At 47.6% G+C, this 23,887-nt stretch overlaps 2 pseudogenes; one reads left to right on the plus strand and one right to left on the minus strand.

Moving 5' to 3' along the window:
* The first annotated feature begins 186 nt into the window (after positions 1–186).
* LOC115830435 lies at positions 187–11,593 on the plus strand (annotated as a pseudogene).
* A 1,750-nt stretch (positions 11,594–13,343) lies between these two features.
* Positions 13,344–14,161, minus strand: LOC100602367 (annotated as a pseudogene).
* Between the last annotated feature and the right edge of the window lie 9,726 nt (positions 14,162–23,887).

Below are 23,887 nucleotides of genomic sequence, written 5' to 3' on the forward strand. Positions count from 1 at the left end.
GGCTTTCCTGGTTGAGCGACTGGATGCCTTGCGGGGAGGTCCTCAGCTCTCCTGCCCTGCTCATTTCCAGAGGTCAGCACCTGGCTCCATACCGGGCAGGAGCCTCATGACCTCCTGGGTCTCAGATCCACTGTCCTCCCTGCCGGGGCATTAGGGAGTTCCCGCCCAAACCCTCCAAAAAGGGCCATGGGAGGAGGTGGCGGGTGGTCCTGGACCTGGACTCTGGGAATCCGGGATTCTTGTCTGACACACCAGCCCTCGGCCATGGCTTCACATTTCCTCCGATGTCCAGCAGGCCTCTCCCTGCCCCGGTGCATTCTGCGCCTTCCCATCCCCGCAGGCCTGGCAGAGCTCAGTTCCTTGGAGTATCTCTGTGTCCTCGCCTCCGGTGGGCTGTAAAACATCTGTGCCCTGGTGGATGCTTTCGGGTTTATCTGGCTCATTTTAATTGATATGATGAGAGCAATGTTCTCTGGTGACTTTCTGTGTTTGAGTCAGAGCAGAATCTCCATTGTCTCACACACACACACGTGCACACACACTCACATAGACGCGCACAGGCACAGATACACATTCACAGACACACACATGCACAGACACTCACTCACACAAACTGGAAATTGTATTACAGAAGAGAAAAGGGACACACATATCGCAAAGGAAGCCATGCCTCTCATAATCAAGATGTCTCATGAACACAGCAGGTCGCCAACCTGCCGCAGACACAGAGTGTGGAGGCTCCAAGGGGGGCTGTGGCTCCTATGGGGGCTCCAAGGTGGGCTGTGGCTCCTATGGGGGCTCCAGGAGGGCTGTGGCTCCTGTGGTGGCTCTAAGGGGCACTGTGCTCCTTGTGGCTGCTCCCAGTGCAGTTCCTGTAAGCCCTGCTGCTGTTCCTCAGGCTGTGGGTCATCCTGCTGCCAGTCCAGCTGCTGCAAGCCCTGCTGCTCCCAGTCCAGCCGCTGTGTCCCCGTGTGCTGCCAGTGCAAGATCTGAGGCTCTACTGGGAAACCTCAGGTAGCTCCTGAAGTTCTGTGCTTCACGAGTGAGTACCCCTCAAGCACATCCTGTTCTGCACCAGAACAATGAGTCCCCTGGCTCAGGGCTTCTTTTTCCAGCCCTTGAGGAAATGGAATGAACTACTCCTTGCCCATTCCCTATAAGCATATCCCATGCCCCGGATACTTTTGCCCCTCCTTCCCACATGCCCCCATATCTCTGAGCCAGACTGCACTGGGGGCAGCCCCCATGCCAAGGAGGTGCCTGGCATTCCCCTTCTTGACAATTCCACTGGAGACAGCAAACTTTTCTTTCCTGTGTCTGCCAGGAGCTCCATGGCATTTGCAGATGGATGTCCTGCAACCCAAATAATCACATGTATCTATGGAAATCCAAAATGCATCTGGGTGCAGCACTAAATAAATTCTCCACCCCTCAGCCTTGGTCTCACTGACTCTTTTCTTCCAGCCTCTGTCTCATTGGCAAGCTGGCCAGATGTCCTTCCCCTCCTTCCCTGATAGCTTATTGCCCCCACTTCTGTAACTGTGTGCCAAGCCAAGCTCCCATTCCAGAAACAGCTGTTGAACTCATTAATGAAGGAATAACTAGCAGTATGTATGAATGAATGAAGATGAGTAATGAATGAGTGAATGAGTGAGTATCTCTCATTAGTACACAGGGAGTCCCAGCTGCGTCTCAGTGGGATTCAGTCTGTCTTGGTTGGAATTGTGGACTCCTACTTCTTCCCCATGGGAGAATCTGTTTTGGTCAGAAGGAGATCTTTGCCCTCAGTGTCTAGGAAGGGGTATAATGGGTGGTCTCTGTGCTCAGCCAGGCCTCAGAATGGGGGTCAAGCGGGAGAGGAGGAAGCGAGACTAGAATGAGCTGTGCCCCTGAGATGCTCTGTTGGACAATACTGGAAACTCTGTTGCTTCAGGGATCCAAGATGGTGTGGTTAAACACAGGTTGAGTTGCGCCCTCCATCTCTGGGTACAGAGTGACGAAGAATCCAAGTGTTCTCTGACCACTCACAGGCTTCTCAGCTTTGGTTTGGCATGTGGAGGAACAGAAGAGACTTTTCTCAGCCTGAGAAAGGACATCTACCCACAGTGAACACTATACGTAACTGTGAAAACCTGGATGTTTCCCCCTAAGATCAGGAACAAGAAAAGAATGTCCACACCCACCACTTCTATGCAACATTTCACTGAAGCTATAGCCAGAGTAATGTGACAAGAAAAGAAAATAAAAGGGATCCAGGCAGGAAAAAACTAATCAAAAGTATCTCTATTTATAGAAAACCACAATTTGTATGTAGAAAATCCTAAGAAACACACACACACACACAACTATTATGCCCAATAAATGAGCTCAACAGAGTGCAGGGCACAACTCCTATACACAAAAGCCAGCTGTGTTTCTACAACCACCTATGACCAATCCAAACAGGATATAAGGGAACAATTCTATAAAAAGAATAAAATTCCTAGGAATGCAAGCAACCAAAAAGTGCAAGACTTGGACACTTAACACTACAAGACATCCCTGGAAGAAGTTAAAGAGGACCAAAGTAAATGGGGGAAAAATCCCATGTTCATGTATTGGAAGACCTAATATTGTGAAGATTGAAACACTCTAAAAAACTTGATCTACCAATTCAATGCAATTACATCCTAGGTTTCTTTTCTGCAGAAATTGACAAGCTGATTCTAAAATTTATGTAAACATTCAAGGGACCCTAAATAGGTAAAACAATCTTGAAAAAGAGAAACAAAGTTGAGGACTCATGTTTTCCAATTTCTAAATGTGCTACAAAGCAAACAGTAATCAAGGCAGTGTGGTGCTTGTCTAAAGATAGAAAGAAGCATTAGTGGAGTAGATTCGAGACCCTTGAGATAAAGCCTTGCATTTGTGGTCTATGGATTTTCAACAAGAGTAGGAAACAGTTCCATGGGAAAATAGGAACCTTTTCAACAAACAATGCTGCTGAGACAACTGGATGTCCACGTGCAACAGTATGAAATTGGACCTTTACCTCATACCATATACCAAACAAACAAACAAAACAAAAACAGAAAAAAATAGCTCAATGACCTAATTGTAAAAGCCAAAACAAGAGGCCTCTTCGAAGAAAAACAGATTAAGTCTTCATGACCTTGGGGTATGCAATGGCTCTAAGAGAAAGACACCAAAAGCACAAGGAGAAAAAGGAAAAACTAGATTAATAACTCCATTAAAAGTAATAGTTTTTATGCTTCTAAGAGCATTATCAAGAAAATGAAAAGACACCAACAGAATGGAAGAAACTTCTTTGGAATCGTATATTTGATAATGAACTTGCATCCAGACATAAAGAATTCTTATTACTCAAACACATAATCCTATTAAAAACTTAGCAGAGGATTTAAATGGGCATTTTCCAAAGAAAATACACAAATGGCTAATAAGCACGTGAAAAGGGGCTCATCACTGATTTATGTTTTTGCTTGTAACTTCTGTTCCCCTAAGTTATATGAAACCACATTGTAACCCAACCACCTTGTGATGGTCTCAGGACTTCTGGACGCTGTGTCCTGGGTCATGGTCACTCTTATTTGGCTTAGAATAAACCTCCTCCAACTCCTTCTACCTGAAGCACGAAAAAGACCACCTGATGGATGCTGCAGGGTTGTGATGGGCTCCCTGGGAGGAGAGAATGGAAGGGGACTCAGAGAGCACTTGGGAGTCTGGCGATGTCTGTTTCTAAATCTGGGTGAGGCTGACGTGTGGCTGAGTTTGCCAAACTTCTTCAAGCTGTCATCTTATGTGCATTTTCTTTGTGAAATTCTTCTTCATTAAAAGTTTTCATAAAAATGTCTTTGAACATCTATGTGGAGAAGACTTTAAAATGCTGACAGAAAAAATGTTGGGAATAAGTGAATAGAAAATGTTTATTTGATAGGATTTTTAATATTACTATAATTAAGTCAATTCTTTCTAAATCAATTTATACATTTAATGGGATCCAAACAAAAATGTTGAGAAGATTTTAAAAACTAGATATACTAATTAAAACATTCATACAAGAAAACAAGCAGGATGGGCATGCACAGTGGCTCACCCCTGTAACCCCAGAGCTTTGGGAAGCTGAGGTGGGAGGTTTGCTTGAAGCCAGGAGTTCAAGACCAGCGAACGAAACATGGTGAGACCTCATCTCTACAAACAAAATCCTTAGATATTTGCAGGGCCTGGTAGCGTGCACCTGTAGTCCCAGCAACTTGGGAGGTTTAGGCAGAAGGATTGCTTGAGCCCAGGAGTTTGAGGTTACAGTGAGCCATGATCATGCCACCGTACTGCAGCCTGGAAAACAGAGGAAGACCCTGTCTCTACAGAAAAAGAACCCAAACAAACAAGCAAAAAAGCATGAGTATACAGCCAGGAAGATCCTAAAGTGAAAGGTGACCAAATATAAAAAACATCTTTTACAATTATGATAATTCAACCACCTCCACACAGTCACATGGAGATCCAACAGAAAAATGCAAAAGACAGAGAAACAAATGGAATTTTCACATGCTAATGACAGCATTTTAAATTTGTAACAGTAAAATATTATCGCCTGAATGAGGTTAAAACAATTATGTAAGGTCTAATAAGATTAAAATTACATCCTTACCCTACCCTTACTATAAAAATGTGTTACAAGCAGAATAAAGGCGTACACAAAAAATAAAAATATAAAATAATTGAAAAAAAAGGAAATTTTTTAATAACATTGCAGTTCACTAGTTCTTTCTCAGCATGACACAAAACCCAGCAGCCCACAAAAGAAAAAACTAGTGAACATGTTAAAAACAGAAAATCTCTGCATGCTGCATGGTAATATATGTATGTATACATGTTCTTATATTAATGAGATTTGTCTTTTCGTATATATATGTAAGTACATATACATATACTTAGCGAATTGGAGATAACTAAAAAGCACACACACACAAGCCCAAAGAAGACACATACTCAGAAAAGTCTTGACAGGTCCTGGAGTATATATATATATACGTATATATACACATATATACGTATATATACACATATATACGTATATATACACATATATACGTATATATACACATATATACATGAAAAGACAAATCTCATTAATACTTGAAGCATTGTTTGGAATAAATTTTTAAAACCTCACAGAAAGGTGCCAGCAAAGTGGCAGACGAGGGAACTCCAGGCCCTCATTCTCCCACAGAGTCACCAAGTTATCAACAATATACACAGCAGAATACCATTGTGAGATGCCAGCTGAGAAGCTACAGCATCAAGACCACCGAAAACCATGTTCTACGGAAAGGGGTGAGAAAGCTTGTGGAATTTTGCATGTCCATCCTTACCCCTCCCCCATCCCACCTGGTGCTATGCTGACAGGGATTTGGAGACCCTGCCTCAAGACAGGAACAAAACAGTCAGCTGAGCATCCAGCGTACTGGCACCCCGGGGTCTGCCTGAGGAACTGGTATGTGTCTCACCTGACTCCAAGCACTGCTAGGCTGGTGGCCTTGCTTGGAAGCTACTGAAAAAAGATACACCCACCACAGCATATTAAAGCCCAGCTCCACAGGCAGGTGCCAGAGGCAGCAAGATTATGGGTGAGAAGAAGCATGGGAAAACTGCTTAGGGAATTTGATTTAACTAAAAAGCACACACACACAAGCCCAAAGAAGACACATACTCAGAAAAAGCTGCACAGGTCCTGGAGTCTCTAATTGGGCTGACTGGTGAAGGGCTTCCTCTGCATGAAGACAGTACAGAAAGATAGGGAGAGGTGTTTGGTTTTTTTTCACTCAAGTCTCAACAATAACATCAACAACAAAAATCACAAGGCATACAAAAGCAAAAACAAACCAAAAGGAACAGGAAAACCAGACCCTATTAAAGGAACAAAAAAAACCTCCAGAAACCAACCTTAAAGACATGCAGATCTATGAGTTGCCTGACAAAAAATTCAAAGTAACAGTCAGAAGATGATCAATGAGCAAACACAGATGAACAACTAGACGCAATCAGGAAAACAATGCACGAACATAATGAGAATAACAGCAAAGATACAGAAACTATCAACAAGAACCAAACATAAATTCTGGAGCTATGAAATACAATAACCAAACTGAAAAATGTACTAGAGAAGTTCAACAGCAGACTTGATGAGGCAGAAGGGTGCAGCAAACTGAAAGACAGGCCATTTAAAATCATCAAGTCAGAGCAGCCAACATTGAAAAAGAATGAAGGAAAGTGAAGAGAGCCCAAGGGACTTATGGGAGGCTAGGAAGTGGAACAACATACACATTATGGGATTCCAACAAGCAGAAGAGTGAGAAAAGGGGAAGAGAGCTTTTTGGAAAAAACAATAACCAAAGACTTCCCAACATATTAGAGAAAACATGGACATACACATTCAAGAAGCCCACAGAACTTCAACCAGAATAAATCTAAAGAGACCCACACTGACTCACAGTAGAATTAGAGTGCCAGAATTCTAAGAAAAAGAATCTATAAAGCAGCAAGGGAAAAACAACTCATCACACACAAGGGAGCTTTCAGGCAGCTGTCTGCAGATGTCTCAGCACAAACCTTGCAGGCCAGAAGGGAGTAGGATGATATATTCGAAATGCTGACAGAAAAACAAGCTATCCATCAGAAAACTGTCCATCAAAAATGAAGCAGAAATTAAGTTTTCCTCAGTAGATAAAAGGTGAGGAAGTTCATTATTACTTGAACTGCTCTTCAAGAAATGCTAAAGGGAGTCCTTCAATGTGAAACAAAGAATACTAGACAGTAATATAAAAATATAACTTCCTCCAATAAAGGTAAATACATAGAAAAATATAGTAATGTGTATTAATGTAATTTTGGTACATAAGTTCACTTCTAATGTATGAAATTTAAAGGAGAAACAAAAATTAAGTGTAAAGCCACTCCATGGATATATAACATGTAAATAAATATGTATTTTGTGACATCAATAACATGAAGTAGAGACGGTGCAGCTATGTAGTAATATGGTTTTGTGTATGGTTGAAGTTAAATAGCTCTGAGTTTGAAAAAGAATGTCATTACTTTATTACATCTTATGTGATTACAATGGTGACTACAAAGAAAAATGATTTCTGGATATTTTTCATATATATGTACAGAGCTACAGACAGAAGACAAATAAGGAAATAAAAGACTTGAACAGCACTATAGTGAAACTAGACCTAAAAGACATATACAGATGACTCCCCCCAACAGCAGTAGAATATACCTTTCTCTCAGGTGCACATGGAACTTTCTCCAGGATAGACCATATGTCAGGCCACAAAACAAATTTCAACACATTTTAAATGTTGAAATTACATTCTCCAAGCACAATGGAATAAAACTAGAAATCCATAGGAGAAGGAAAAACGGAAAATCCACAATCATGTGGAAATTAAACAGCACACTCTTAACCAATGAGGCAAAGAAGTCACAAGAGAAATACCTAGAGACAAATGAAAGTGAAAACAACATACCAAAACTTACAGATGCAGCACAAGCAGTGCTGAGGCAGAAGTTTATAACTACAAACACACACATTTAAAAAGAAGGCAAATCTCAAGTTAACGACCTGTGGATGAAAAAAGGCAGACTCTGTCAAATATCTGTGGAGGTTTATTCTGAGCCAAATGTGAGTGACCATGACCCAGGACACAGCCTCCAGAAGTCCTGATATCATCACAAGGTGGTTGGGTTACAATTTGGTTTCTTGTCTTGGGAAACAGAAGTTACAGGCAAAATCATACATCAGTGATGAGCCCCTTTTCACGTGCTTATTAGCCATTTGTGTCTCTTCTTCAGAAAATGCCTATCTAAACCCTCTGCTAAGTTTTTAATAGGATTGTGTGTTTGAGTGCTAAGAATTCTTTATGGCTGGATGCAAGTTCATTATCAAATATACGATTCGAAAGTAGTTTCTCCCATTCTGTTGGTGTCTCTTCATTTTCTTGATAGTGCCCTTAGAAGCATAAAAACTATTAGTTTTGATGTAGTTAGTTAATCTAGTTTTTCCTTTTTATCCTTGTCCTTTTGGTGTCATTCTCTAAGAGCCATTGCATAATCCAAGGTCATAAAGACTTAATCTGCTTTTCTTCTAATAGTCCTCTAGTTTTGGCTTTTACAATTAGGTCATTGAGCTATTTTTTTGTTTTTGTCTTGTTCGTTTGTTTGGTATATGGTAAGAGGTAAAGGTCCAAATTCATTCTTTTGCATGTGGATATCCAGTTGTCTCAGTGACATTGGTTGTTGAAAAGGTTCCTTTTTTCCCATGGAATTGTTTTGTACTCTTGTTGAATATCCATAGACCACAAATGGGAGGCCAGCCGGGCGCGGTGGCTCACGCTTGTAATCCTAGCACTTTGGGAGGCCGAGGCGGGCGGATCACGAGGTCAGGAGATCGAGACCATGGTGAAACCCCGTCTCTACTAAAAATACAAAAAATTAGTCGGGAGTGGTGGCGGGCACCTGTAGTCCCAGATACTCGGAGAGGCTGAGGCAGGAGAATGGCGTGAACCCGGGAGGCGGAGCTTGCAGTGAGCCGAGATTGCGCCACTGCACTCCAGCCTGGGCGACAGAGCGAGACTCCGTCTCAAAAAAAAAAAAAAAAAAAAAAAAAATGGGAGGCTTTATCTCAAGAGCCTCGAATCTAACCCATTAATGCATCTTTCCATCCTTAGACAAGCACCACACTGCCTTGATTACTGTTTGCTTTGTAGTCCATTTAGAAATTGGAAAACATGAGTCCCCAACTTTGTTTTTCTTTTTCAAGATTGTTTTAGCTATTTAGGGTTCCTTGAATGTTTACATAAATTTTAGAATCAGCTCATCAAATTCTGCAGAAAAGAAACCTGAGATGTAATTGCATTGAATTAGTAGATCAATTTTTTTAGAGTGTTTCAATTTTCACAATATTAGGTCTTCCAATACATGAACATGGGATTTTTCCCCCATTTAGTTTGGTCCTCTTTAACTTCTTCCAAGGATGTCTTGTGGTGTTAAGTGTCCAAGTCTTGCACTTTTGGGTTGCTTGTATTCCTAGGAATTTTATTCTTTTTGATAGAATTGTTCCTTTTCATGGTGTTTGGATTGTTCATTACTGGTTGTAGAAACACAGCTGACTTTTGTGTATAGGAGTTGTGCTCTGCACTCTGTTCAGCTCATTTATTGAGCATAATAGTTGTGTGTGTATGTGTGTATGTGTGTGTGTGTGTGTGTCCTCTAGGATTTTCTACATACAAGATGAGATTTTCTGTAAATAGAGATACTTTTGCTTTTTTCCAAGCCTGGGTGCCTTTTTTTTCATTTCCTTGTCATATTACTCTGGCTATAGCTTCAGTGAAATGTTGCATAGAAGTGGTGGGTGTGGACATCCTTTTCTTGTTCCTGATCTTAGGGGAAACATCCAGGTTTTCACAGTTACATAAAGTGTTCACTGTGGGTAGATGCCCTTTATGAGACTGAGAAAAGTCCCTTCTGTTCCTCCCTGTGCCAAACCAAAGCTGTGAATCCTGTGAGTGGTTGCAGAACACTTGGTTCTTCATCACTCTGTGCCCAGAGGTGGAGGGCACACCTGAGCCTATGCTCGGCCACACCGTCTTGGGTCCCTGAAGCAGCACAGTTTCCAGTGTTGTCCTACAGAGCATCTCAGGGATGCAGCTCATTCTAGACTCGCTTCCCCCTCTCCCAGATTGACCCCCACTCTGGGGCTTAGATGGGCACAGACACCACCCATTATACCCTTCTTAGGCACTGAGGGCAAAGATCTCCTTCTCCCCCAAACATATCCTCCCATGGGGAAGAAGTAGGAGTCCAAATTCCAACCAAGACAGACTGAATCCCACTGAGATGCAGCTGGGGCTCACTGTGTACTAATCAGTGATCCTCACTCATTCACTCATTCATTCACTTGACTTCATTCATTCATACACACTGCTAGTGATTCCTTCATTAATCAGTTCAACAACTGTTTCTGGAATGGGAGCTGGGCCTGGCACATAGTTACAGCAGTGGGAGCAATAAAGTACCAGGGAGGGAGGGGAAGGACATTTGGCCAGTTTGCCAATGAGACAGGATTTGGAAGAAAACAGTCAGTGAGACTAAGGCTAAGGGGTGGAGAATTTATTTAGTGCTGCACCCAGATGCATTTTGGATTTCCATAGATACACATGGTTATTTGGGTTGCAGGACCTCCATCTGCAAATGCCATGGAGCTCCTGGCAGACACAGGAAATGAAAGTTTGCTGTCTCCCATGGAATTGTCAAGAAGGGGAATTGTAGGCACCTCCTTGGCATAAGGGCCACCCCCAGTTGCAGTCTGGCTGAGATATATGGGGGCATGTGGGAAGGAGAGCAAAAGTACCCAGGGCATGCGATATCCTTATAGGGAATGGGCAGGGAGTGGTTCATTCCACTTCCTCAAGGGCTGGAAAAAGAAGCCCTGAGCCAGGGGACTCATTGATCTGGTGCAGAACAGGATGTGCTTGAGGGGTAGTCACTTGTTGGGAAGCACAGAACTTCAGGAGCTACCTGAGGTTTCCTAGTAGAGCCTCAGATCTTGCACTGGCAGCACACAGGGACACAGTGGCTGGACTGGGAGCAGCATGGCTTGCAGCAGCTGGACTGGCAACAGGATGACCCACAGCCTGAGGATGAGCAGCAGGGCTTACAGCAGCTGGACTGGCAGCAGGATGACCCACAGCCTGAAGAGCAGCACCAGGGTTTACAGCATGTGGACTGGCAGCAACAGGGCTTACAGCAGCTGGATTGGCAACTGGATGACCCGCAGCCTGAGGAGCAGCAGAGATTGCAGAAGCTGGACTGGCAGCAGGATGACCCACAGCCTGAGGAGGAGAAGCAGGGCTTGCAGCAACTGCACTGGGAGCAGCCACAAGAACCACAGCCCCCCTTAGAGCCACCACAAGAGCCACAGCCACAGCCTCCCTTGGAGCCACCACAAGAGCCACAGCCCCCTTGGAGCCCCCACAGGACCCACAGCCCCCTTTAGAGCCCCCACAGGACCCACAGCCCCCTTTAGAGCCCCCACAGGACCCACAGCCCCCTTTAGAGCCCCCACAGGACCCACAGCCCCCTTTAGAGCCCCCACAGGACCCACAGCCCCCTTTAGAGACCCCACAGGAGCCACAGCTGGAGCAGGAACAGGCTGGCACACAGCAGCACACAGGCTTGCAGCAGCTAGAGACGGGCAAACAGCAGCTAGAGCCACAGCCCCCACAGCCCGAGCCACAGCCCCCACAGCCCGAGCCACAGCCCCCAGAGCTGGAGCCACAGCCCCCACAGCTAGAGCTACAGCCTCCGGTGCAGCCACAGCAGCCCATGGTTTTGATGGGTTGAGGGTGGAGCAGGTAGAGGAGGAAGTGAGAGAGAGGTGCAGATGTGGAGCCCCCTGAGCCTGGGCTCTCTATATATCTGTCTAGGGGTCATGGGGTGCACATGGTCCCTTCCTGGTTCTTACTGATGTTCTCTCCTTAGGGAATTTGTGTGTCATTTGAAATAAAAATATTGAGTTGCCTTGTGACACACTTCCTCCTCCTGCATTGTTTTCTTCTTTACACCCTCTGGGCTCAAGTTCTCCCCTCTCAGGACCCTGAGGAATGAGTGGAGCCTCCTCTGTTCCTGCCTCTGCCCTCAGACCCCAGCCTTCTATCGCTGTTCCAGAAGGATTCGCCTTACGAGTGTTTTCAATGGTTTTTTTGTCTCAGTGCTTCTATCCATGCATACACTCTGGGCTCTTCTGGTTCAGGAGTGAAATTCAGCATGGTCATTGTTCTCCACCAGGTCTGGGGGCAGGAGGCTGCTGGACAGTGTCTCTGTCCCTCCTGCCATTCTGGAGAGCCGAGCTACCCCAGGCTCCAGTCTGCCTGTCAGCTCCCTGACTGTTCTGGCTTCTTTTTCCCTTTGGGGACTCAGCAGCTGGACTGGGAGCAGCAGGGCTTGCAGCAGCTGAACTCACAGCCGCATGACCCACAACCTGGGGAGCAGCAACAGGGCTTACAGCAACTGCACTGGGAGCAGTCACAAGGACCACAGCCCCCATTAGAGCCACCACAGGAGTCACAGCGCCCCTTGGAGTCCCCATAGGAGCCACAGAGCCCCTTGGAGCCCCCACACTCTGTGTCTGTGGCAGGTTGGTGACCTGCTGTGTTCACGACACATCTCGAATTTGAGCAGCATGGCTTCCTTCGCGATAGTGCGTCCCTTTTCTCTTCTATAATACAATTTCCAGTTTGTGTGAGTGAGTGTCTGTGCATGTGTGTGTCTTTGTGAATGTGTGTCTGTGCCTGTGCGTGTCTATGTGAGTGTGTGTGCACGCGTGTGTGTGAGACAATGGAGATTCTGCTCTGACTCAAACATAGAAAGTCACCAGAGACCATTGCTCTCATCATATCAATTAAAATGGGCCAGATAAACCCAAAAGCATCCACAAGGGCACAGATAGTTTTGCAGCCCACCGGAGGCGAGGACACAGAGATACTCCAAGGAACTGAGCTCCAGGGAGTGCTGAGCCCTTCCTGGGAAGACGAGGCCCCGGCTGCTGCGAGGCCTGCGGGATGGGGAGGCACAGACTGCACCGGGGCAGGGAGAGGCTGGCTGGACGTCGGAGGAAATGTGAAGCCATGGCCAAGGGCTGGTGCATCAGACAAGAATTCCGGATTCCCAGAGTCCAGGTCCACGACCACCCGCCACCTCCTCCCACGGCTCTCTTTGGAGGGTTTGGGCAGGAACTCCCTAATGCCCCGGCAGGGAGGACAGTGGATCTGAGACCCAGGAGGTCGTGAGGCTCTTGCCGGATACAGAGCCAGGTACCCTCTGGAAATGAGCAGGGCAGGAGAGCTGAGGACCTCCCCACAAGGCATCCAGTTGCTCAACCAGGAAAGCCAGACAGGAAGGAGAGCTGGGAGGAGCCCAGGCATTCCAGGCCTTCAGAGAGCATTGAGAAACATCAGCCTTGCAGGAAGCAGGGGCAGAAAAGTGAAGGACAGAAAAGGGAACTCAGCGCCCCATCATCTGGTGGGGACAGAGCCCTGGGGAGCACGGGCGTTGAGAGCAATGCCCCGAGGGGAAGAGAAAAGAGGGGCAGAAGGCTGGGGTTGGAGGGCGGGGCGGAAACAGACCAGGCTGCACTCATTCCTGGGGGTCCTCAGAGGGAAGGACTTGGACCGTGAGGGTTTAGAAAGGCAAACCAAGTAGGAGGAGGAAGGGTGTCATGAGGCAACACAGTATTTTTGTTATTTTAAATGACACACAAGTTTCCTGGGGTAAGAACTTTAGGAGGAACCAGGAAGGGCCCCTGTGACCCACCTGACCCCTAGACAGGTATATAAAGAGCCCAGGCTCAGAGGGCTCCACACCTGCACCTCCCTCTCACCTGCTCCTCTACCTACCCCACCCTCAATCCACCAGAACCATGGGCTGCTGTGGCTGCTCTGGAGGCTGTGGCTCCGGCAGTGGGGGCTGTGGCTCCAGCTGTAGGGGCTGTGGCTCCAGCTGTGGGGGCTGTGGCTCCAGCTGTGGGGGCTGTGGCTCTGGCTGTGGGGACTGCGGCTCCAGCTGCTGTGTGCCTGTCTGCTGCTGCAGGCCCGTATGCTGCTGCGTGCCAGCCTATTCCTGCTCCAGCTGTGGCTCCTGTGGGGGATCCAAAGGGGGCTGTGGCTATTGTGGGGGCTCTAAGGGAGGCTGTGGTTCTTGTGGCTGCTGCCAGTCCAGCTGCTGCAAGCCCTGCTGCTCATCCTCAGGCTCTGGTCATCCTGCTGCCAGTCCAGCTGCTGCAAGCCCTGCTCTCCTCAGGCTGTGGCACCTGCTCCATCAGCCCTGCTGCTCCTCAGGCTGTGGTCATCCTGCTGCCAGTCCAGCTGCTGCAAGCCCTGCTGCTCATCCTCAGGCTCTGGGTCATCCTGCTGCCAGTCCAGCTGCTGCAAGCCCTGCTGCTCATCCTCAGGCTCTGGGTCATCCTGCTGCCAGTCCAGCTGCTGCAAGCCCTGCTGCTCATCCTCAGGCTCTGGGTCATCCTGCTGCCAGTCCAGCTGCTGCAAGCCCTGCTGCTCATCCTCAGGCTCTGGGTCATCTGCCCTGCTGCCCAGGTCATCCTGCCAGCTACTGGCAAGCCCCGCTGCTCCCAGTCCAGCTGCTGTGTCCCCGTGTGCTGCCAGTGCAAGATCTGAGGCTCTAGTGGGAAACCTCAGGTGCCGTTGAAGATCTGTGCTTCCCAACAAGTGACTACCCCTCAAGCACATCCTCTTCTGGATCTGAACAATGACTCCCCTGGCTCAGGGCCTCTTTTTCCAGCCCTTGAGGAAGTGGAATGAACCACTCCCTGCCCATTCCCTATAAGGATATCCCAAGACCCAGGCACCTTTGCCCCTCCTTCCCACATGCCTCCATATGTCTGAGCCAGACTACACTGGAGGCGGCCCTCATACCAAGGAATAGCCTGGAATTCCCCTTCTTAAAAATTCCATGCGAGATAGCAAACCTTTCTTTCCTTTGCCTGCCAGGAGCTCCATGGCATTTGCAGATGGATGTCCTGCAACCCAAATGATCACATGTGTCTAGGGAAATCCAAAATGCATCTGGGTGCAGCACTAAATAAATTCTCCACCCCTCAGCCTTGGTCTCACTGACTCTTTTCTTCCAGCCCCTGTCTCATTGGCAAACTGGCCACAAGTCCTTCCCCTCCTCCCTGATAGCTTATTGCTCCCACTGCTATAACTGCGTACCAGGCCCAGCTCCCATTCCAGAAACAGTTGCTGAACTGATTAATGAAGGAATCACTAGCAGTATGTATGAATAAATGAAGACGAGGAATGAATGAGTGAATGAGTGAGTATCCCTCATTAGTACACAGGGAGCCCCAGCTGCATCTCAGTGGGATTCAGTCTGTCTTGGTTGGAATTGTGGACTCCTGCTTCTTCCCCATGGGAGGATATGTTTGGGGGAGAAGGAGATCTTTGCCCTTGGTGCCTAGGAAGGGGTATAATGGGTGATTTCTATGCTCAGCCAGGCCCCAGAGTGGGGGTCAATCTGGGAGAGGGGGAAGTAGTCTAGAATGAGCTGTGTACCTGAGATGCTCTGTGGGACAACACTGGAAGCTGTGCTGCTTCAGGGACGCAAGATGGTGTAGCTGAGCACAGACTGAGGCGTACCCTCCACCTCTAGGTTCAGAGTGAGGAGGAATCCAAGTGTTCTCCAACCACTCACAGGCTTCCTAGCTGTGGTCTCGTACAGGGAGGAACAGAAGGGACTTTTCTCAGCCTGATAAAAGGCATCTACCCACAGTGAACACCATACTTAACTGTGAAAACATGGATATTTCCCCCCGAGATCAGGAACAAGAAAAGAACGTCCACACTCACCACTTCTATACAACATTTCACTGAAGCTACAGCCAGAGTAATACGACAGGAAAACAAAATAAAAGGCATCCAGGCAGGAAAAAAACTAAGCAAAAGTATCTCTACTTTCAAAAAACCTCATGTTGTATGTAGAAAATCCTAAGGGACACACACATACACAAACACACACACAAACACACACACAACTATTATGCCCAATAAATGAGCTCAACAAGAGTTCAGGGTGCAAGTCCTATACACAAAAGTCAGCTGTGTTTCTACAACCACCAATGAGCAATGGAAACAGGATGTAAGGGAATAATTCTATCAAAAAGAATAAAATTCCTAGTAATACAAGCAACCAAAACATGCAAGACGTGGACACTTAACCCTACAAGTCATCACCAGAAGAAGTTAAAGAGGACCAAAGTAAATGGGGGAAAAATACCATGTTCATGTATTGGAAAACCTAATATTGTGAAGATTGAAACACTCTAAAATACTTGATCTACCAATTCAATGCAATTACATTCCAGGTTTCTTTTCTGCAGAAATTGACGAGCTGATTGCAAAATTCATGTAAACATTCAAGGAACCCTAAATAGCTAAAACAATCTTGAAAAAGAGAAACAAAGTTGGGGACTCATGTTTTCCAATTTCTAAATGGGTTACAAGGAAAACAGTAATCAAGGCAGCATGGTGGTTGTCTAAAGATAGAAAGATGCATTAATGGAGTAGATTTGAGATCCTTGAGATGAAGCCTCACAGTTGTGGTCTATGGATTTTCAACAAAAGTACAAAACAATTCCATGGGAAAAAAGGAAACTTTTCAACAAAAAATGCCACTGAGATAACTGGATGTCCACATGCAATAGAATGAATTTGTACCTTTACCTCTTACCATATATCAAACAAACGAACAAAACAAAAACAGAAAAAAGTAGCTCAATGGCCTACTTGTTGAAGCCAAAACTAGAGGACTGTTCAAATAAAAACAGATTAAGTCTTTATGACCTTGGAGTATGCAATGGCTCTTAGAGAATGACACCAAAAGCATAAGGAGAAAAAGGAAAAACTAGATTAACTAACTATGTCAAAACTAATAGTTTTTATGCTTCTTTTTTTTTTTTTTCTTGAGACAGAGTCTTGCTTTGTTGCCCAGGCTGGAGTTCAGTGGCTCAATCTTGGCTCACTGCAAGCTCTGCCTCCCGGGTTCACGCCATTCTCCTCCCTCAGCCTCCCGAGTAGCTGGGACTACAAGCACCCACCACCCCGCCTGGCTAATTTTTTTGTATTTTTAGTAGAGACAGGGTTTCATCGTGTTAGCCAGGATGGTCTCGATATCCTGACCTCGTGATCTGCTCATCTCTGCCTCCCAGAGTGCTGGGATTACAGGTGTGAGCCACCATGCCTGGCATAGTTCTTATGCTCCTAAGAGCACTATCAAGAAAATGAAAAGACATCAACAGACTAGGAGAAACCACTTCTGAATTGTATATTTGATAATGAACTTGCATCCAGACATAAAGAATTCTTAGCACTCAAACACACAATCCTATTAAAAACTTAGCAGAGGGTTTAGGTAGGCATTTTCCAAAGAAGAGGCACAAATGGCTAATAAGCACGTGAAAAGGGGCTCATCACTGATGTATGATTTTGTACAGTTCAGGCCTGGTTGCCAACCTAGCCGACTGTGAATGCCAGTCCCCATGTTCGGACCAGCACTTTAAAACCCAAACCCTGGTGAGGGCACCCAAATAGACATGCTTGACTTGACTTTCTCTCATTTCTCATCCTTTCCTGTTCCAACTTCCCCTGCTCTGGACGATGAGACGGGCGGCACCCTGTACCTGCACTATGTGTAGCTGTCTCCTTCCCACACAGGCTCACCCGTTTCCACCTGTGCTGTTCTGGGGGCCACCTCTCCTGTGGGTTGGGGGATAGTGGTGGGTCCTTGAGTGGTGACTGCTTCAGCTGATGTCTTTGGAAGGGGTCTTTCTAAGGGAGATGGGACCATCTTAGCTGCGGGTGAGGGGGTGACTAGGGAGGGCCAGGACAGGCTGCTTAGAGTTCAGGGAAATTTGGGGATTCCAAGTTTTTGGCTCTTGTGTCTACCCAGATGATTTCATCCCAAGAGTTTCAGCAAATGCCTGCTCCTTGACATCGTGTTCTTACCTTATTACTAGCTCCTAATTGCAGGGCTGTGCATTTTCATTGCTGCCCTGACTCTGCAGCCCCCATAGTCAGGCGTCGGCATGACCCCCAGCTGTGGCTGCCCATAGGAAACGATGCCAACACCCCAGGGTGCTCTCATTTTGGCTGTTTGGGAGTTTTTGTTTCACTTTTTCCCCCTACCAGTTTTTATTTCTTACACAGTAACATCTTGGCAGCCATAAATAAAATAATTATGAAAATAAGGAAAAATTGCCCAGAACCTCATCATTCTAAAGCATCAAATTCTTATATCCCATGTCCACATGCAAATCCATTGTTTTTACAGAATTGTAAAGAAAATATTTGACAAGAACATATACACCAAACCCTGTTTTTATGTTAAAAAAAAAAAAAAAAAGAAAAAAAGGCCAGGCACGGTAGCTCACACCTGTAATCTCAGCACATTGGGAAGCCGAGGCAGGCTGATCACGAGACCATCCTGGCTAACAAGCTGAAACCCATCTTAGCCTTGTGTGGTAGCGGGCGCCTGTAGTCCCAGCTACTCAGGAGGCTGAGGCAGGAGAATGGCGTGAACTCGGGAGATGCAGCTTGCGGTGAGCCGAGATCGCGCCACTGCACTCCAGCCTGGGCGACAGAGCGAGACTCCATTTCAAAAAAAAAAAAATAAAGAAACCACAAAAACGCAGAATGGGTGGCCTGGTTTAACAGTGGCTAATTTTTTTTTTAAAGACCTGGGTTATTTGAGTGAGCTTTGAGCTCAGGATGAGGCCAGGGTGTGGCGTTGCTGCCAAAGCCCACTCTGAGGACTCGGGGTGCGTTCCTAGCCACAGTGAGCAGCTGAGGGCTGGATGGTCCCCTCCGCATGAGCCCATGCTCGTTTTCTAATGGACTTTATTTTTCAGAGCGGTTTCAGGTTCACAGCAAAATTGAGAGGAGGGGCAGGGATGTCCCGTGAGGCCCTAGACCCGAGAGGCTCCTGTTCCCCACTTATGTTCTGAGTTGAGAATCGGGTCCGCTCTGTGCCTTTCTCTTTTCCTATTAATCAGGACAGTCAGCGCCGCGGTCCAGGCCCCCAAGCCCCCCATGGCTTCTCTGAAGGCTGATGCACTCTCCCCGCCCTGCCGGCCGCCTGCGCCCCTCCGTCTGCATGAGGGGCAGGGTGGGGTCAGAGCAGGAAAACCCTCTGGACGGGGCTGCAGACAAATTTGGGTGAACGATACCCCTAGTTTGCCCCGCTCCTCCATCCCTGGCCTGTCCTCCTCACATGTCTTGGTCACCCTGCAGAACCGGGACTTCTCTTTCCGGCGTGGAGGCTGCAGTACGTGAGGCCCAGGTCAACATGCTTGGGAGACCCATTCCAGAACCTGGTGATAGAAGCGTGAATCCTGCTCCTGAAAAGTCCACGCGCATGTGCCCGTGCTCCAGGCCCTGGTGGGGGATGAGGGGCATCTGTGGTTAATGAGCATGTTCGCTGCGCCTAGCCCTGGACAGGAGGACACGGTGCACCGGCCCGTCGCCAGACAGCCTTGGGTCTGCAGGGGTCTGGGCTTCAGGCTGCCACTCTTCATGGAGGACCCGCAGGACTCAGCCGGATCATCAGAGCCTGGAGGGCGGGCAGCTGTGCTCAGGACTTCCAGTGATGACCGCAGGGAGCTCCAGCCACGGGGGCTGGCGATGGGAGCCGCTCTCTGCAAGCGCATACGCACACTCTCACACTCACACACTCACACACCCCTACACTGACTCGTACACTCACATGGACTCACACACTCATACACACATTCTCACACTCACACACTGACACACTCCTACACCGACCTGTACACTCACATGCATTCACACACTCACACTCACTCACATACACACTCACACACTGACAGACGCCTACACTGACTTGTACACTCACATGCACCCACACACTCATACACACAATCTCACACACTCACACACCCCTACACCGACTCATAGACTCACATGCACTTGCACACTCATACACACAATCTCACACTCACACTCACACACTGACACTTGTGCACCTGCTCATACACTCATGTGCACTCACACACTCATGCAAATCCTCATGCATATTTGCACACACTCTCACACTCACACAGTCATACACATACTCATACACGCATTCTCTCACACACACACTTACACTCACAAACACACATTCAAACACAACCCCCCATACACCCTCCCACACACCTCTCTGGTGTCCGAGGGCTTCAGACTCTCACCACTTGAAGAGGAGACACGCATCTCTGCTGAGTGAGCCTCTCTCCTCTGATTGGTAAACGGCGGCTCTGAATGGGTTCTGGCCTCTTCCAAGAAGCAGGTGGTTTTTTGGCAGAATCAAGGGGTAGCATGGATTTTCCCTGCTTGTTCTATTAAGACTTTAAAATACAAATCCCTTTAAAACAATCAGTGAATGACTTAAACCAATGCTAATATTATCCTGTGGGATTTATGCAAAATTATGTGACCAATAAGGTGGGTCTCTTTTGAATTCCTTTACTGTTCTGTCTGGCCAGTCCTGCAACTGGAGTCACCCCAAAAGCTGTGGCAGGGAAGTCACTGCAGGGGCAGCTCCAGCCCCTCCAGAGAGGGGGTCAGTCAAGAGCATTTGTCAGGGGACCTCACAAGAGCTGTGTCCCTTCCCCTCCCTTCATCTTTTGCAGGGGACGCCAGCCAAGGCCACAACGCCAGAGGGGGCAGATGTAGGTAGGTCCAAGCCACAGCCACAACTGAGAGAAGGGGGACACCCAGGCGTGTCTGCAGCGAGGACCCAGGCCGTGGAGTTGTGAGGGATTTGGCTCAGGGTCCAGGTACCTTCTCCAGTTAGCCACATGTTTGAGATTTCACTGTTTTGGGCATCAGCGTGAACACCTTTCTCAGCGTTCAGGGCTTGGGAATGTTCACAGCACAGCTTGGCTTCAAGCCTGCTGGGAAAACATGCAGCTGGCCAGGTCACAGGGTGGGCAGGACACAAAAAGAAGAGGGTCCTGGAGGACTCTGCACTAGCTCAGGAACAAGGGAGCCCCCCTTCCCTCCTCCTTTCTCTCTATGCCTCTCCCCAGCCCTTCGTCCATCCAAGCAGTCACTGTGCCCAAAATTCTACTCCCAAAACTATTTTTAGAGTTGGCTGCTCTCTCCCCTGTCGTGGCTGCGTGTCAGACCTACTCACATCTGCCCCACTCGGCCTTCTCGCCACCTGGCTGTGGACAACCTCAGTTACCTCTGCATCCTATCGTAGGGGCTCCCCTGCTGCAGTCCAAGAACCCTAAGGCCAGGCGCTGTGTTCTTCTTGCGCTCCTGGTGCATGCAGTGGTGCTTAGCAAACTGCTGCATGAAGGAGTGGATCACCCAACAGCCTGATGTAATCAGGAAGCGCAAAGAAAGGGGGTGCTTTAGGGCCAGGAGGGAGGTTGAAAGGCTCATTCAAAAGACACAGCAGGAAAAGGGCCACACTGAAAACAGGACTTGTGAGGGGAAGCGATCGCTTATTCAAAGAAATTCACAAAGTCAAGGCTCAGAATTTGCAGAGCCCAATAGACAAATGACACCAGGAGCTTTCCTTGGGACCATGCCTGGGAGGAGAGGGTTTAGAACGTCAAGGTAGAGAGAGGTGGTGCAGGAGAGGAAGCAGGAGCGGTCTCATCCACCATGACAGCTGCCCATGGTGAGACGAGGGTGGTGAGGGGCTGTGCCCCGCACGGGGCCTGTGAAGGCTCTTCCTATTCCAAACACTGCTGCTCCAACATTCCAGAAAACAGTCACCCCAGGGCTGTGATTCACGGCTTTACGCTGATACATTGATCTCTGCCTAGAGCATGTGGATGAGAGCCAATATGGCTGTGTGTTAAAGATCAGATCTTGTACTGACAGCAAATAGGGACACAGCAGCTGGACTGGGAGCAGGTTGACCCACAGCCAGAGGAGCAGCAGCAGAGTTTGCAGCAACTGCACTGAGACTGTTGCCCAGTATGAAGTGCAATGGCACAGTCAGAAGTCACCGCAGCCTCCACCTCCTGATCTCAAATAATCCTCCTGAATAAACAGAATACAGGTGCATGTCACCATGACCGGGTACTTACGTGTTTTTTTTGTTTGTTTGTTTGTTTGTTTGTTTTTGTAGAGATAAGATCTCTCTTTATTGTCCAGGCTGGATTTGATCTCTTGGCCTCAAGTGATCCTCCTGCCTTGGCCTCCCAAATTGCAGGGATGACAGGCATGAGCCACCACATGCAGCCTCTTTTATGTCTGGTATCATTTCCTTTCATTGCTTGTTAGCTCCTTTGGAAACAGTAGGCTACCACTGTGATCTGTTTCATGGCAGGCTTCCTAGCTTTCTTCCATCACCTGTAGGGACTTACCGAGGGGCCTTGCACCCGCTCTCCACTAGAGGGAGGAAAACCTTCCCCATTTCAGGAGCCGAATTCAAAATTCATGCTGTGCTTTTCCAGCACGCACCTGTTGGCTCTTTTGAGGTTCCCCTGTTTTCGGCTCTGTTAGATGTTTCTTTGCTTTCTCCTACACAGACACTGATATTCTGGGGGACTGTGGCTCTTGGAAACTTGTCCTGACAGGCTTGTTTTGAGGTTCACTTGTTATTGTTCGTTTTTTGTTTGGTGTTTTTGTTTTTGTTTTTGTTTTTTTTGGTTTATTGAGACAAAGTCTCATGTTATGTTGCCCAGGAGTTCAGGGGCATGATCAAAAGTCACTGCAGCCTCAAACTCCCAGGCTCAAGCCATCCTCCCGCCTTAGCCTCCTGAGTAGCTGGGGCTGCAGGTTTGCACCACTATGCCCGGCTTACCTGGTTTTGTTGTAAATCTCCAGCATGCATTTTCGGTTTTGTTACCTAGTTGCTCGGTGTCCTGTGGGCTGCGGGAATGTACAGGGCCCAGATGTAATGAACTCTGCGTTCATGTCTGCTGCCACCTTCTGGAGTTTCCCAGTTTGGATTTTTGAGTAAACTATCTTAAGCAGCATTTCCTTTTAGCGTTATGAAACTGTCAATAGCCATGTCCCCTAGCAAGATGCATCTTTGATACACTTTTATTCCCTCTCCTAAATGTGGTTGAAATAATCTAAGCCTTTATTTCTAGATTATTTCATTTTTTCTTACATTGCATCTCTTTTACCTCAGAAATTTGTCTTGGAAATTCCCACTCTGCTACTCCCTGGCATTATCAGCAGTCGCTTAGATCTGTGGGTGTTCTGTGGGAGCTCATTTCTCACCAGCGCTCCCTGTGTGCTGTCTTCCCTCCACCTTTTCCCTCTGGGTTCACTTGGCTGGAGATCGTCCTCAGATCACTCTTGTCCCCTCCTCCCCAGTGCGTGATTTCTAAAGCCTTGCCTGTGTCACTGATCAGAGAACAGGCTCAGTGTGGGGGCACGTCACCATGAAACAGATGGACTTGGCTCAGGGTCCCCAAATGTGCCACTTCCCAGGAACTCCCCTTTCCTGCTAGGAGACTGAGCTCCAAGGACACTTTGGGCCATTCTATAACTTCCTGGTTACCTTTAGTTATGGAAAGCCCATTGACCTCATAATTGTAAAAGGCTAATTGAGTGTTTGAATCAGAGGCACTGGAGCTCAGCGGTGCTTCACTCCTCCCTCCCCCGACCTTGCCCTGCCTTGGTCCTTCCAAGGCCCCAGAGGAGAATGGGAAGCTGGAAGCCACGGGTCTTGTGCAAAGCCCTGCTTGGCTGGTGGTCAGTCCTGAGGGCCTGCCTGCCCCTCAGCGCCTCTAGGGGGGGCATTGAATGCCAAATCCTCCCCGGGCTGAGCCCTCTTCTCCTGCAAGCAGAGAGAGTGAAGATATTTGAGGCCGCGTGGAGGGCAGAAGTGAACTTCGTGGTTCTTTTTGAATGCACCAGGCCTGCTGGCAGGCATTTCCCAGCTTAGCTGACAGATCAGAACACAGAATCAGTCACCGCACAGGAAAGGGGTTGGACAGAATTGCACCAAGTGTACAGTTGGTTTACAGACATGAGAGGCTTTATTGCAAGGAAATTCATTCATTATTTTGTTGTTTTTTTTTTAAATAGATGGAGACAACAGGAAGGAAGGAGACCTTCTTGGTCACAGGTGGGTCACAGGAGAACAGCCAGCGGCCCAGGAGGACCCAGAATCCCAGTGGTGCTTGAGAAACTGGTTCTTAGTGATCACTCAGGAACATCGGCCTGGCCTTGTGGGGTCAGACCTAGCATCTCAGTCAGCCCAGGGAGAAGAAGATGGTCCACACCCAAGTGCAGGGAACACCATGGCGTCCAGGCAAGAACACCTCCTGCATCAAGGA

Source organism: Nomascus leucogenys, chromosome 4 (assembly GCF_006542625.1).
Source record: "Nomascus leucogenys isolate Asia chromosome 4, Asia_NLE_v1, whole genome shotgun sequence".
NCBI classification, from domain to species: Eukaryota; Metazoa; Chordata; class Mammalia; order Primates; family Hylobatidae; genus Nomascus; species Nomascus leucogenys.